Source organism: Perna viridis, chromosome 13 (assembly GCF_037379345.1).
Source record: "Perna viridis isolate PV_CMFRI_1.1 ecotype Kerala chromosome 13, ASM3737934v1, whole genome shotgun sequence".
Taxonomy (NCBI): Eukaryota; Metazoa; Mollusca; class Bivalvia; order Mytilida; family Mytilidae; genus Perna; species Perna viridis.
The window spans coordinates 20,692,752-20,709,080 of NC_142457.1; the positions used below are offsets into that span (position 1 = coordinate 20,692,752).

At 33.2% G+C, this 16,329-nt stretch overlaps 1 long non-coding RNA gene across 5 annotated transcripts in view; it reads left to right on the forward strand.

Annotated features, from left to right (window-relative positions):
* Nucleotides 1–8,715, forward strand: part of LOC148599898 (uncharacterized) — a 41,784-nt gene extending 33,069 nt beyond the window's left edge. For 2 of the 5 annotated variants that reach the window (XR_015917679.1, XR_015917677.1), the window contains 8 exons: nucleotides 740–838; nucleotides 1,927–2,052; nucleotides 2,460–2,743; nucleotides 4,219–4,304; nucleotides 4,750–4,850; nucleotides 5,793–5,891; nucleotides 6,405–6,798; nucleotides 7,336–8,715. This is a non-coding gene — a long non-coding RNA (uncharacterized LOC148599898). The remainder of the gene's footprint in view (nucleotides 1–739; nucleotides 839–1,926; nucleotides 2,053–2,459; nucleotides 2,744–4,218; nucleotides 4,305–4,749; nucleotides 4,851–5,792; nucleotides 5,892–6,404; nucleotides 6,799–7,335) is intronic. The other 3 variants (XR_015917678.1, XR_015917680.1, XR_015917681.1) reach the window with 3 other exon arrangements.
* Nucleotides 8,716–16,329: the final 7,614 nt, after the last annotated feature.

Sequence of the window (16,329 nt, forward strand, 5' to 3'; positions counted from 1 at the left end):
GCCGTTACTAAAAAATAGAACATAGGGGTCAGAAAATAGTTTTTTGCATGTATCTCCAAAACCGTTAGGTCTAGCCAAATTCTGACTGTGTTCAGCATGATGAGATCTATCTGTGGTCACTTCTTCATTGTAATCTGTGAAGCCATGCTATTGCCCTTTTTTGATGTTTTTTTGTTTTTGTTTTTAATGTAATCTCTTTCAAAAATCTTCTCCTCTGTCACTATTGAAGTTGGTATGAATGTTCCTTTGGGTTTCCTGCATAGAACTGATGTGGGGATTTTTGATATTTCGAAAAACATGGCCGCTGTTACTAAAAATAGAACAAAGGGGTCAGACAGTAGTTTTTTGCATGTATCTCCAAAACAGGTTTAGCAAAATTATTTCTATAGTTGAAATGACCCTTATTATAAGGCCTTCAAAAGTCCTCAGGGATCAAAGTTGTCAGATGACTCCTTGTAAGAGTTATTGCCCTTGAAAGATGAAAGATGACAGGTTTTTTTTTTACAGTTTTCAGCCAATATCTTGAAAACTATAATAGATAGAAACTTTCTATCGCTGAAATGATCTTATGATAGTCCTACCCAAGTCTTCTTGAATCAAAATTGTTGGACAACTCTTTGTTAAATTTATTGCCCTTGAAAGACAAGAAAAAACAGGTGAGCCATTCAAGCTCCTGGGAGCCTCTTGTTTTGAAAAAAAAAGTGTTTGTGTAAGGACAGTTGTATGTACTTTTTTACAGGTTAAGAACAAAGGCTGTTTATGAGAAGGTCAACACTAAACAGTACATACATGTATCATTTTGGTACATGTATTTTAAGTATTTCCCAGTTTATGGAAGGTACAGTACTTGTTTTAATAATATATGTGCTCAGTGATTTCATATTTAATCATAATTCAATTGTAATATGTCAATTAAGGCAAATAGCCACCTTTCACATTTTGTCAGCTTAAAGTTAGAAATTCATGTAAATAATTTCAAAGTCAGTATGTATGTAATTCAGCATGAGTTGTTCCACTTATGTATAGATTAAACATCAGGAGTTATTATTATTACACTTAACTTAATTGTTTATCTACTTAACTGTTTACAGCTAGGTTTGCATTTGTTTGGATGGAATGTGAAACCTAGGTAAAGTTTCCTGAGTTTTTTTAGCTCACCTGGCCGTAGGCCATGTGAGCTATTGCCATCACTTTGTGTCCGTTGTCATTAACAATTTCTCCTGAAACTACTGAATAGATTTGCATGAGACTTATAATGACTGTTCCTTAGAGTATCCTGCCCAAAATGACCTTTTGGATTTTTGATCTATTAAAAAACATGGCCGCCATCACTAAAAATAGAACATAGGGGTCAGGTAGCAGATCTTTGCACGTATCTCCAAAACTGTTAGGTTTAGCCAAATTCTGACATTGGATATAAATATTCAGCATGATGAGATCTATCTGTGGTCAAAGTTGAGTGAAAATCTGTTGATCCATGTTATTGCCCTTTTTGGAAGTTTTTTGCTGTTTTTAGTGTTATTACTTTCAAAAATCTTCTTCTCAAAAACTAATGCACAAAATTCAATTGAAGTTGGTATTTTTGTTTTTTAGGGTATCCTTAACAAAATGACTTTAGATTTTTGATCGGTTAAAAAACATGGCCGCCGTTACTGAAAATAGAACATAGGGGTCAGAGAGCAGATTTTTGCATATATCTCCAAAACCGTTAGCTTTAGCCAAATTTTGACATCGGGTAATAGTATTCAGCATGATAGAACATAGGGGTCGTACAGTAGTTTTTTTGCATATATCTCCAAAACCATCTTTTGCGGGGGTAATCAGTGGATGTCTGTCCTTGGGAAAAGATAAAATAAGATAGCTCCAGTATAAGTAAAGTTAAATCATCGGAAGGTATATATATAGTATAAAAATGAAAATTTGCAGGTCTAAAGCAGAAAGAAAAGGAAGAAAACTGTAGGTTTAAAGTGGTGAAATGGAATGAACTGCAGGTCAAAAGCAGTGGAGAGAAGCCTCCGGTCAACAAGTGGCTACTGGAGCATGAACATGGAGGTAAAATAACTTATTTTGTGATCAAACTAAGACAATTGAATAAACATTGTTAACTGATCATTGTACAAAAAAAAATACAAAATAAAGATAAAAAGACAAATGAAGAAGTCACAGTATGTCACCACGTTGGGTCAGTTAACATTAGTCTTGGAAGTGTTTTGTAAAATGTGAGTACATATTGTATGTGATATTGTGCTTATATTTATTTTTTTCCACAAAACAAGTTTTTGTTTTAATAATTGATAATGAGAAAACAATCATTAAGATTAAAGTTCATATTGAAAAAATAAATATAAAATAACAGATATGTATTCAAATAAATGTTCTTTATCACTTTTGAGTTGTCATTCAATGATGCAATCAAAAACAAAAAAAATGCACTAACACTTCACTTTAATTTGCTGCAGGCTATATCTTCCATGTTGTGCTTGAGGGGGAAAATCGTGTTGCCTGAGTAAAGCAAGGAAGGATTTCTGCCGACACAATACCTCAAATGATTGGCTATCTTCACTGAAATTATGGTCCACAGATTTCAGTGATACTGCCCTTCTGTATGTAGTAAAGATTAACTACATATCAAGGTACCCTGCTCAATGTGATATAACCTCTCAACAAGGCCTCCAGAGGATACTGGTCAATATATCACAAAGCAGGAGCAACACGATTACAGATACTTTACATTGGTCAAGACGTAAGTAATCTTTCATTTATACAAGCCTAACAATGAAATTGGTGTCTACCAGTCTGTTTACAATAAGTATCCAGTAGAAAGCGTTTTATTTTCATGAATCCTTCCAAGTCAGATTTAACATTAGGAGGTTGGACAAGAACTAATGGTTTAAAAAAATCTATGATCTTTGTTTAGAAAGCCATAGAAGAAGTTTAGACAGAAATTGATACAAAGAATTAAATTCTGGTTGCAGAATTAAATCCAGTACATTGCTACCAAATGCAATTGTAATGTAACAATCTGTTATATTTGTCATCCTAGGCTTATTATACAGTCGACTCCACTTAATCGCATATCGCTTTATTGCATATTTCGGTTATTAGCATAATTTTCTCCTGCACAAAACCATTTCCTATTATTCTATTAGGGAAAAAATCGCTTATTTGCATAGGCCTTGGAGGTGCATTTCAGTTTATTGCATAGAGAATTTTGCCTCGTCCAGGTAAAGGCAGGTTTTCCCAAATTCTATTTTAAGCCTTTGGGTCATAAATATGTCAATCATATTTATTGTTGTAAAAACTAGATTATCATCAATCTGGAGGTGTTAATAATGGATTAAAAAAATGATTGACATAAAAGACAATATAAATGATTTCTAATTACATTAAAATAAACAAGCACCTAGGTGAACAATGACTTCTGACGACTTGCCGAACATCACCTTATGATGCGGCTTGAGGTTCGGCTTGGGGTATTTTTTGTCCCTATTTAAATTCTTCCGACTACAAATGATTATCAATGTAAATTTAATTTTATTTAATGAGCTGAGCAGTTTTCAGTGAGCTTGGGTTACTAGGCCTAAATATCATACGAAAATTAAAAGTCATTCATTCAGTACAATGTCTAATGAAATTCAACTACCCTAAGGTGCCCCATACTATCCACACTTCATAGGAATATATCGAGGTCAATGACCCGTATAATACACAACTATCAGTGTACAATGAACAGAGGAATAAAAACACACAGACCATTTCAAAAGCCCACAAACTGCAAACATTGATGAATATTACACTGAATCCTGGCTGAAATATGAAATATGGGATTTTCTTTTGTAGAAAGGTCAGGAAATTACTTGACTATTTATAGATGAGAAACACGTGGTTTTACTTATAAATACACACAACGTAAAGAAGGTCAATAAACAAGACAAACACAATATATATTATTATTTATTGATAAAAGAACAATACAATGAGAAGGTCTATAACAATTAAATACCAGATCAGAAATGTTGAACAGTGATATCCCTGGTTGATCCACAGTATCGTCGTCTTACCTGAACTCACACTTCCGGTAAAATCGTAATTTCGGTTATAAGAATAGCCCGGTTATTTGCATAATTTTGACTGGCAAATAGGCTATGCAATTAAGCGGAATCCACTGTATATAACCAAAATTGTGTACTTTCTTTAGATATTGTGTATGTTTTACAGGTCACCAGAACCAATGGATGTTTACTGAAGGTCAAGAAACAGTAAACAGAATGTATTGTATGAAGAAGAGTTCAACCTAGTAGAAGGTTTCTACTTTTACTCTGTTCTTTTATTGATAGTGTTTATAATGATAGTTTTTTTTAATATCCAGGACGTGTAGATATTTTTATATTAACAATACCATAGTGGCGGTTCCAATGGGGGTTCCAGAGGTGTTACTACCCCCTTATACCCCTGCTCAAAAGGAGAGTGAGGTATACTGTTTTACCCTTGTCTGTGTTACTGTGTGTTTTGAACCCTTTTTTTTCGGTCACAGTTTTTACGATGTACAGTGCCATTGCTCTTAGAATTTTGTTTATTTTGTACAAAGAATGGTCAAATAACAGCCTGAAAACACCCAAAGATCTGCCCATTTACCAGATGAGTTTTAAACATTAAGATTTGATAGAGATCATGAATTTTCCAGCAATGTATTATTTTATGAGGTGTAATTTTGTCAGCTTGATTTATTTGATTGTGTAATTTTTACAGGTAAAGAACTAAAGGCTGTTTATGTAAAGGTCAACACTGAACAGTACATACATGTATCATTTTGGAAAATGTATTTGGAAGTATTTCCCAGTTTATGGAAGGTACAGTTGTTGTTTTAAAAATGAATTCTGCCTTGATAAAAATAAAATTGAACAATGTTCCACAGGATTTGATTTTTATGGGGCATTTATTTGCAGAATATGGATTGGCTCAAAGATGTATCACCTAGGTATATTTTTCTGCTATTTTAAATTGAAAGACACTGAAAATAATACACAATACTATTCAGGCTGGGTTTGTATATTTTTATACACCCACAAACAAAGTTTAAAGGGGGTGTATACAAATCGCTCTGTCTGTCCATCCGTCCATCTGTCCACATTTCTTGTAAGCACAACTAAACCAATCAAGGGAGGAAGGTTGGGTATCACATGTAGATGAGCATGAAAGGTAATCCAAGGACCTAGATTCGAGCGGAAATTGAAAGGGCAGGGGCAAAACTCAGGCATGGCAAAAAAAAACACCCACAACAAACATAAAATAACCAAAATTTATATAAAGGAAGGAAAGTAAATGAGCAACACAGACTCCACTAAAAACTGAGAGCATGGACCACATGCACTGATAGGGAAAGCATCCTCAGCTTTTCTATGACAAGTTGAACAAATCAATTTTCATGGTGCAGATGGATACACTGTATTGATTCAGAAGTTCATGATGACTATTAAATTTCATGGTGCAGGAAAGTCATAACTCTCAGATTTCTCCAAAGGGAGATAATCCAAATCAAGGGTAAAACCTCAGGCCTTACTCCACCTGAACTTCTCAAGGGATATTTTTATATGAAGGCTGGGTCTCATATGCAGAAAGGCACAAAGGAATATAATTACTGTTGGATGAAGCCAAAGGAGATAATCCAACAAATGTCTAACATTATTCTTTTTGTGAGCTTACTCACATATTTCTAGTTAAAAATACTCTTTGTCAAATGCAAATTATTCAAGGGCAATGAAAAATTAGCTCTTTGTTTTGTGCTCTTTCAGTTTTGTGAAGGGCTTGTATACACAAACAGGCAGTAGCCTTACTGCTATAGGTACCCAGCAGGAATTACAGAGGTGATGTAGTCCTTCCAAATTGGTAAGGTAAGTTATAAATTTAATAAGTTTGAAGGTAATCATATATCACCATTAACCCTGTCCAAGAATCTAGTGCATCTGCCAAGAACAAATGCACCACCTTTAGTGCTCCATTGTTTGAATCTTTCCATCCGAGTTTCTCTACATTTTACAACCTTTTGAATACATTTCCTCTGAAATCATGTTGAATGATTGAGGTAAAATGGCAGCTCACATATTTGAGAAATTTTAATCAATGGAACAAACTTGACTTTAGATAGGAATTAAATTTCAAAGCTCTTGAATACTTATAGCTGTAGCAAGGATGGGGAAAAACACGAACGAGTGATTTTTTATAAGAGTACCCTGGTAGCTAAATTGCTGCTTGATTCTCGGACCTATCGAGCAATACTTGAATACTCGAGTATTCCTTGACATCTCTAGTTATTATATACATAAATTTCAAAGCAACTGAATACTTATAGCAGATGTACCTTTTCTAATATGCTTTTCTCTATGATAAACTTTTTGTGTTTTCAGAACAGCTTTACCCAGAACAGCAAAACTTCCAGCTGAAGCCCAGGACATTCGGAAACTGGTTCTTGATCTAATTTTTTTCTTTTTGGGGATTTTTTGGGAGGGAAGTAAATATTCAAAATCCATTCAAATTTGTCTTCCATAATATCATTCAACCCTAACAACCCTAACAAGTACTAAAAAATACTCATAAAACTAATGTAACTCACATTTAACCCCTTACTAATTCACATGCACTTAACCCTGAATGAGAGGGAGACTTCTTGCAAGAAATCTGGGGAGATTTCTTGTGAGGACTTTGGCATATCTATATTTGGCGGGGGTAATCAGTGGATGTCTGTCCTTGGGGAAAGATCACAAAAGATAGCTCCAGTATACATAGTCACATCTTCAGAAGGTATGTATACTAATGTACAATGAAAGAGGTCATACATGCTTTTAAGCTCATGTAGCTCAAAGGATTATTTCATTATTGCATCTGTTGTCAACTTTTCACATTTTGCTAAATTACATGAAAACCCCTTGACCAACATGGCAAATAGGATATATGCAGAATCCACTTTTGGTTCGTCTTGATTAAACAAGATGGTCTCCAGAGACTATTTAAGCTTCTGATCGGCCAATTTTCAAAGATCAACTCCTCAGAAATCACATGTGCCAAACTTGATAGGGTTAATGACCTGAATGCTTTGTACAACTTGATTTAACAAGAAGGCTGCCAGAGGCTGTATTAGTTTTTGATTGGCCAATATATATCTCCAAAACTTAATAAAACTTAATAAACCTTAATCAAAATTTTGTGATTAATTTTTCATGTAAATCTATTAAGCTATTGCCCTTTTTTGATGCTTTCACTAGTTTATTATTTGTTGATTATAACAGTAAATATTCATATTCCTCCTTGTCTGTTTTATTTCTTTTTATTTTTTTTCAGTCAATTACAGGAAAAACACTGGGGGTCAAAAAGCGGTGAAATAAACTGCAGGTCAAAAGCAATAGACAGAAGCTGCAGGTCAACAAGTGGCGACTGGAGCATGAACTTGGAATTGACATTGTTAAATGATGATGATCAATGTACAAAAAAGCAACAAAAAAAATAAGATAAAAGACAAATGAATTCAAAAGTTCAGAAAAGTAAAGCAATAGAAATAGAAGAGAAAAGAAGGAAAAAAGATATTTTTTACATTATATTTTGGTTATTGATCCTTTAGTATCAAAATACCTTATGTTTCTGGTTCATGCCAGGAACTTTCCTACTGTTTCTGAACACTACACAAAAATATGATTCTTTTACATCATTGAATACATCTTTGTAACCTGTAAATATGTTTCTAGCAATCATTAAGCTCAGCAAGACCTAGTCTATGTTTCTGGCACTTATTCAGCTCAATAAGATCAATAACTCAGCAAGACCTAGTCTAAATATTTTTCTGGCAATTATTCAGCTCAATATGATCTTGTCTAAATAATTTCTGGCAATTGTTTAGCTCAAGCTCAATAATGAGCTTCAATAGTCTTCAAATGATCTGAAGATTTGAAGGACTCCTTTCAGCCTTGAAAGATGTTTAAATCTCCATCATATCATTAATGTTTTATGATTAATAAACAGGGAGTTCAAGCAAGTAAAATTTGAGGGAACATTCAAATTAATAAAAAGTGTCCAGTTATGAAAATGTTATATTGATCATGGGAATTATTTTCTTGGGCTGAAATTGGTTCCATGTGAGTATATAATTACAGTGTGGGATAATACTATGTTGAAATAGTTATGGATGTGACTGCAAATTAAATTTTGGACAGGTTTTTAAAAAAAAAATTGAGCAAAAGGTGAAATGGAACAAGATTTGTAAATATGTGTGAAGTTATAATTATTGTTATTGTTATTGTTGTTGAAGTTATTGTTATATTTCTGTTATTTTTTTTCCAAGGCGTAGGACTTGAACGCCTACTCTGGAGGCGGTGTCGGCATTACCTCGAGTCACAGGTTTCCATCGCTTTTTAAAAAAATCTAATTGTTTTGTAGCGTGGTTTTTCCTGGGTGGCATTCATCGCCAATGAAAGAGTGTATTTTCATTCATGTGAAAACTTCAACAAAAAAAAAAGAGAGAAAAGAAAGAATCACAAAAAAGGGAAAAAAATAACGAAGAGAAGATATAATTATTTTTTTTGCTCCTTTAACTTCCATTCTTTTCAAAACAAAAGCATTGTTTCTTTTTTCCCTGCATTTTGTGATGAATTTATCGAATAGCAATTAAAAATGTATATGGAATGTTAGTTTGTTTAATGACAACAAATAAAATATCATTGACTGAAACTGTTACCTTTTTAGTTTGTTTATAGCCAATCAAGATGAACTGAAAAGGAACAAATCTACTATGTTGAATTTATGTCGGGTATCCACTAGTTTAGACTTCACATTGCTTCTATTCAAACTTTTTTGCATGTTTCTTTTTTAAAATTTCATTGCTGGATTGATTTTACCGGTCTAATTTAAATTTTAAAAGAAAAATAGCATTACACAATATGACATGCCACAACCATAGGACATGTCATATACATATTCTTCCTTGAAGGTGTACTTGCATGGATGTGTAGAATTAACTTGCTATGTCATGTTAATAATGATTGGACATTTACTTTATGTAGCTATAGGTTAGCTTGGTAAAATTCTGGGCTCTCAGTTTTTTTGTTTTGTTTTGTTTTTTATTAACAGAAACCGACAGTGTGGTGTGTCAGTTACATGGATGGCACTATTTTAAAAATGGTAGGGGCCATAAACTAAAAAATTAAATAGACGCAATCATTAATTAATATTTAGTAAAATCATATCAAAATTTCATAACAATTAGACAACCATAACCACAAAGTCATCGCACGAAAATCAAGTGAATATGGACGACGACGACACGGACGACGCTGTCAGCACTTCGGTAACTCAATTATATTACACACACACACACACACATATTAGAAATTCTTATGAAACAAAAATAAAATACTGGTATATAAAGGACTTCAAGGCTAAATCCATCGATACTGACTCAAATTTAACACTTCAAAATCAAACTTTCAACTAAATCTTGTATCAAACAATTTTATCTAATTCTAAATAGTCACATACATTAGTAGTCTGAAAAATGTTTCCTTGGAGGAGAACTATACTTGTTATGCAGCTGTATAAAATATTTCAAGAGGCACTGCCAATATCATTTATCAAGTCAGAAAAAAAGGCTTGCCAGGCAATCTCTAGCACTACTGGAGTAATAAACAGACCATCCGTTTAGACCTAAAAATGTTTCCGATCGCCCTAGGCCTACTGACCCTCTTTCAGGCCCCTACTCGTAAATTTTGATTTGAAATTTTGAAGAAAAAAATTACGTAAAAATTCTTGCCGATTGTCTTCCAGAAAAAAGAAGAAAATTGAAAACACACGTGCCATAAGTGTACTCTTGGTCGTGGATAATCCCTGTTTGTAATTCGGCACTATAGATATTTTTTGTTTTTACCACCTCCGTCAAAACAGAAAAAAATTACTCATGGGCCAAATCCCTAAAGCGATAAGATTGTGGACTGAGTCTATCATATGTTTAGTCTTTGCATATTTAGTTTTCATTGTATCTGTATGACTTGTGTCATTTCAAAAATATCAAATGAAAATAAAAATTCCTACCTACCGACCCTACTAAATTTTAGAATAGTTCTCGAAAACATAACATTATTTTTTCTGCCTTGGAAATTTCTCGTCAATTGACTGGCATGCACCAATATCAGTCTTATATGCACCGGAAAGTGCTGATTTTATCCCAAAAAAGTATTTTTGCTGGGTCAAAGATTCAGCAAATGCTACTGTAGTCTATACAACGCTGTATATAGCGTGCATTTTACAGATTGAATCACCTGGTCGCCGATCGACATTCTATAAAAGGACAGGCAGAAGTCGATACATCAAGGTATACTGAATTTCACCAAATAGTACCTAAATTAAGCAAAGCTTGGGTAACATTTCATTTTTTATTCTTCTCAATAATAAGAGGCTAAAATGAGGACCATCTCTAGGTCCCCCTCTTTGGCCCCTGAAATTCATCAAAATTCCTAAAAATCGCATAATTTAGACACCATTCATATTGAAATGTTCCTGATGAAAAACAAGGTAATCAAAGGTTATAACTTTATAAATGTATCAAATATCTATGTCTGAACAAAAATATAACTAATTTTAAGTTACACTTTAAGGGAAATAACTACCAAATAGTACCAATCTTCAAACAAAAATAAATAGAATTGACGCCTCGTTTTCATTTTCAATAGTTTCTAATTAGAAGATTTAGACTTACTTTTTACATTATATCAATGTTTTATTTGGGTTCTGAGGATTAAGTACTTTTACGTAAATTTTAAAATTGCATATTTAAAAAAAGGATAAAAAAATCACTGAACAAAGAGTTAGCTTACTTGAAAAGCATATCTTATATAAAATGCAGTATTATTTATATTAGTGCTCATTTACAGTTTTTTCATTTTATTTTTATTCAATACCACCAGGGGCGTACCTGCCTATACGCAAATACATTTTAAAGATGAAATAAAGGTTTTATGCAATGATTCACTGGGGGCCTTGAGCGACCCCCCCCCCCCCCGACCCAATTTTGCGTACAAATAAAACAGGCCTATCTACGCCCCTGACCACAATACAAATAAGTTAGCTTACTTAAATGAAAAAGGGGGAATGGGTTGTTTCATGTACACACATACACATGGATGAATTTCAATTTCTACTTAATGCAAACAAGAACATTTGGATTGAAAATAGCTCAAGATTTTATTTCTGTCTTGTTGATAACTCCTCTAAACTTCAGTGAAATTAGGTCTTCTCTCTTTCAAAGGGTAGACAATTTGAATAAAAATGTATTGTTACCATAAGTTTTCACATATATCTTAATTTAAAACTCACTTTTCAAGAAATTAGCAAATCTTTCTGCCTAAAACACAACAAATAGTAAAATATAATAACTTACATGAATGTGACTGAATTTTTTTGTATGTATTTTGTTTTTTTCTTCAATAATCTCATACATGTTCATGTTGTACATGCATTATATATGGTCTGCATCAATAACAAAGTTTTCCCATTTATAGTAGAGAAACCCTCATTATGAAAATTTGAGTTGATAAAAATCATACTCCTATTACATGTATTACAGGCCATACTACAGACTAGTAATACCTTGAGAAAAGCTCACTTATTGGTGGAAATGCACAATGAAACATTCAAATATGACGAAGAATTTGTGGAAACTTCATTAATTCCATTTATTAGTTTTCTGGGGAGTAGCAAATGAACCGACACACAGAATGATCAATATTATGTACATGTATACTATGCTTTTCAAAGGGGGGATAATAAAACAGACCTATACTGTCCGTAACACTGCCTGTTGTTGATGTATTATTTACATTATAAACTTCCATTTTTTAAAGCTGATTTTGCAAGTTTGGATAAATACACAAATTTCAATTTTCAAAACTGTTTACATTTTGATTTAAATTTTCTTTCAAGTCGCTCATACAAATTCAGTGAGCATATTTTAGTTACATAATAAATATTAATATACAATGTAGTATGCTAGTTCACAAGTCTCACTTGGTTTTTTCATTTTTCTTGGTTTTCATGACAGTTCCACTCCGTTTGTTTCGGACTTTACTGGAACTCTCCATCATCTTTAAAAGAGCAATGAGCTAAGAGACTCTTCACTTTCTGCACAAAATCCAATCATTTTGGTAAAATATAGTCTTCCACACTAATCACAGCCATTGATAATTTGTAATAAATAATTTCACAGAATTTGCTTACTACCAGAGGTTTCTCTTTCCTCAAATACATGTTCATGTATATCGCATACAGTTTGACATCTTTGTCTGATAAGGGCCCATCCAGTTATGTTTTTGTTTTCTGTGAATTGTAATTACTCTCATTAGATTGATTGTGCATTACATTTGACTGGTTACAGGTTACTGAGTCGGCACACAGTATTTGCCAACAACTACATATGTACATTGCAACATTAGAAGTGCTAGTTGCTCCAGGGTGAAAAAAAGTTTCGACCATCACTGTTTTTTTTTCAAGAGGAAACTACTTTCTGAATGACTTTTCACAGCTAGGTTCTGAGCAACTAAACCTCCAATTTCAGTAATACATTTCTCTTGAGATGTGCATTTTATACATGTAGCTGCATTTCACAGGGTTCTTTTAAAACCTAAAACGTAGAGACCAAATAATAATTTATGCAAATAATTTCACTTCTAAGCAATCATACTGAAAAAAAAAAAACAACAACATATCGCTCTTTTAATGAATACTACTATTTAGTTTATAATATTACAAAGAAAATACATCTGGTATTGATAAGCGGTCTTGGACACAAATGCCCAGTGTTTTCAGTACAATATGGACCATTTGTTCTGTATTTTGTACACTTAACTGCATCACATTGATACACATGTTTACTATTAATATGTCTACAGTATCAATAGTAAACACGTGTATCACTGTGATGCAGTTAAGTGTATTAAGTTAAGATTCAGTAAAATACAATTTCTACTACATTGTATGATAACTTAAATAAGGAGGCTAATTCTTATTGAAATGTCTTCTTAAAATAATTCAAGGGATTTTAATGTGGATAACTGCTAGCTATTGTTAACACTGAGATTCATTTTTTATATGCATGCATGAGAAGGGTGTAGCATAATGCCCAGTTTGCTGTATACTTGCATTTGTCTTTTTGGGGCATGTCAAAGGCATGCTGTTGTTGTGGGAATTCTTGCACCACTCAATGTAGACCCATATTGACATTTTTCTCTCATTTGTTTTTTATCATTTATGGTTGATATGCTACAGAGTATAATGCAGTGTAGCTTATCATAACAGCTAATTATAATTATATTGTACATGTATAATTAGAACCAAAAAAGATATAAATGTATGGTTTATGTCCTGAAAATAAAATACGTCAAGGGGATATCGACTTATCTTGAACTGTTGTGGAATTGTCAGGGACGGATTTAGGCTTGGGCATGGCGGGCATCCGCCCACCCACCCCCCTCAAAATTTGCATGTCTTTGATCCCTGGTTGAGATACACCAGAATATAAAATTGGTAGTTGTGCACTGCTTCTCTGCCTAGCCATATGAGAGATAGCATTCTAAATGGTTGGCAGGGAAACAGAATAATGAGTTTGACTGCCTACCTGCAGGCTGTGACTACTGTCAGGTCAAGCACCAGGCAAGGTCAGCTTGAATGGTCAAACATTCTCTTCCTGAAATGCATGAAAAAATGGAGGATAATAAATCACAATCGACAAAAACTAGATTGAAATGGACATTATTCAAGTGACAGGTTAATATAAAAAGCTAGCTATCAATTTCAATATGCCTTGAAAACACAGACCCCCATTTCAGACAGAGCCTTGCTCTCTACGTACTACCACTCTTGGGTGGTAATGGGATCTGTGCTTTAATATTATGCTTTGTAGCCCACCATTGCATGATCATGTAGAATATAATTTCCTACATTGTACCTAAGACTTTGAAAGTCATACCTATTTATACTGTAATTAATAGAGGATGAAGTCCCCATTATGGTACTCAACAGCGATAGAATCAGATACGGAATACAATGTCCAGTGGACATTATGTCAATGACTTTTGTACCTGGCCCCATTGAGTGTGGTGCTCTGAATAGCTGCAAAATCATAACTACTGCCATTTTTTAAAATATTTAGTAATCTGAATGGTCACAACTACTAAGTATAAAAAATATAATAAACGAGCAACCTCAATGGCTACACGTTTACAGCTAGGGACTGATACAATTTCAACTTACAAAGTTTTACCAAATTGTGTAATTTGTGAAGAAAAATTAATTGAAGATGATGTGAAGCTGTAAAAGGCATACATTTTTTTTAAATGTCAATTTACTCTACTTCATGCTCTTACAGGTTTCATCTGCCTCATAGTATAAATGTATTTGTAATTTTTACTTACAAGAATCAACTGGTACAACATGCCAGTGCTCGGCACTGGCGGCAGTGGTTGCACAAGTTCTTCCCTGGTCTGATTTCTGAAGACCGGTCTGCATTTTATTGTTCACATCCGGGAAATTAAAACACTGTATCGTTATGCAAAAGCTTCTATTTTATGCTTTTCTTAACATTTTTATCCAGTAGAACTAGATATTTGTCATTTTTTATCAGTATTTTATTTCAAAAAAAGATATTTTGCTTTTAACATTGAACTCAATGCTATGTTAATGACGAGTCTCAATGCATTTGAATGGGAGATGAGGGCCCATTCTCATGAAATCACGGAGTCACGTGACGAGACTTACATACCCTAATTGCAAACTGAAAAATAACAAAGCTTTGGGTGAAAATCAAATTGTGAACGAGTACATTAAAAGTACCTCCCAATATCTTATGGAAGTGTATGAACTTTTATTCTATGTAATTCTTGATACAGGTATAATGCCAAACTTGGCTTGTTGGCAATATCATTCCAATATACATTGTATAAGAATAAGGATGTGAGTGATGACACTAAAAACGTTTGGCCGACCACAATTGTGAGCTGCATTGACAAACTTTTTACTGCTATTTTGAGCGAACGCCTTAACAGTTATTAGGAAAATTTTTCATTACTGAAAAATCAGAATGGCTTTCCGCAGGGATATTCAGCTGTACATAATTTATTTATCCTATATTCATTTTTCGAAACTCTGAAACAGAAAAAGAGAAATTAAGTTATACTGTGTCTTTGTAGATCTTGAGAAGGCGTAAGATAGTTTGAAGAGATGGGCTATAGCATGAAAGTTTTATAATTAGTACATTGTATCAATGGTAAAATGTTCAGTGTTATACAAAATATATAAACGGATTGTTTATGATAAATGTACACCAGAATATCAGAATATTTCCCCTCGTGAAATTGGAGTTAGACCAAGTGAAAACCTTTCACCTTTCTTGTTTGCATTGTTATTAAATGATTTAGAAGACTTTATGAACAAGTATGATATCTGAGATTATAACTTCGTTGTCAGATGAAATAGAAAATGAATTAAGTTTATTTATGAAAATATTTAAATTGCCATAATCACGCAGATGATACTATACTTATAACACCAAAAGATTAACACAGATTGTTTTCATCAGTATTGTGTAACGTGGAGACTTAAAGTTGATGTATAGAAAATAAAAGTGTTTTTTTTTTGTAATGTCAGAATAACAAATAATCCAAGATTATTGTTTAATAACAGAAATATTGACATTGTGAATGAGTTCAGGGATACTTCTATCAAAAACCGGCAAGTTTGCAAAAGCAATACAATTGCAAGCAGATAGAGGGCGAAGGGTCATGTATGAAATTCTAAAAAAGGGGTAAATATCACAATTTATCAAATTGAATCTTCTGTCAATTACAAAATGTAGATATATTTGATAAGACTATCAAAACCCATTCTTCTATATGACTCAGAGGTACGGAGCTTTAGTAATATTGATTGTACTGAAAGAGTGCATCTTAAATTTTGTAAATCATTACTGAATTTGAGAATTACAACATAAAATTGTATGGTATACTGTGAACTTGGACGATATCCGCTTATTTTAGATGTGAAGCAGAGAATGATTTCTCATTGGACTAAACTTTTAGCAGGAAAAACCATCAAAGCTATGTTCTGTTGTGTATACGTTAATGCACGTTATGCATTCACAAAATCGTCACATTTCCTTAGTTAATTCATCTAATAAAAGAAGATACTAGGTTGTCATATATATTGATTTCCCAAACATTTGTAAGTGATATACGGCTGAAACTGGTAATCAATCTACGTGATCAGTTCCAACGAGAGTGGGACAATGTGATTAATGAAAAT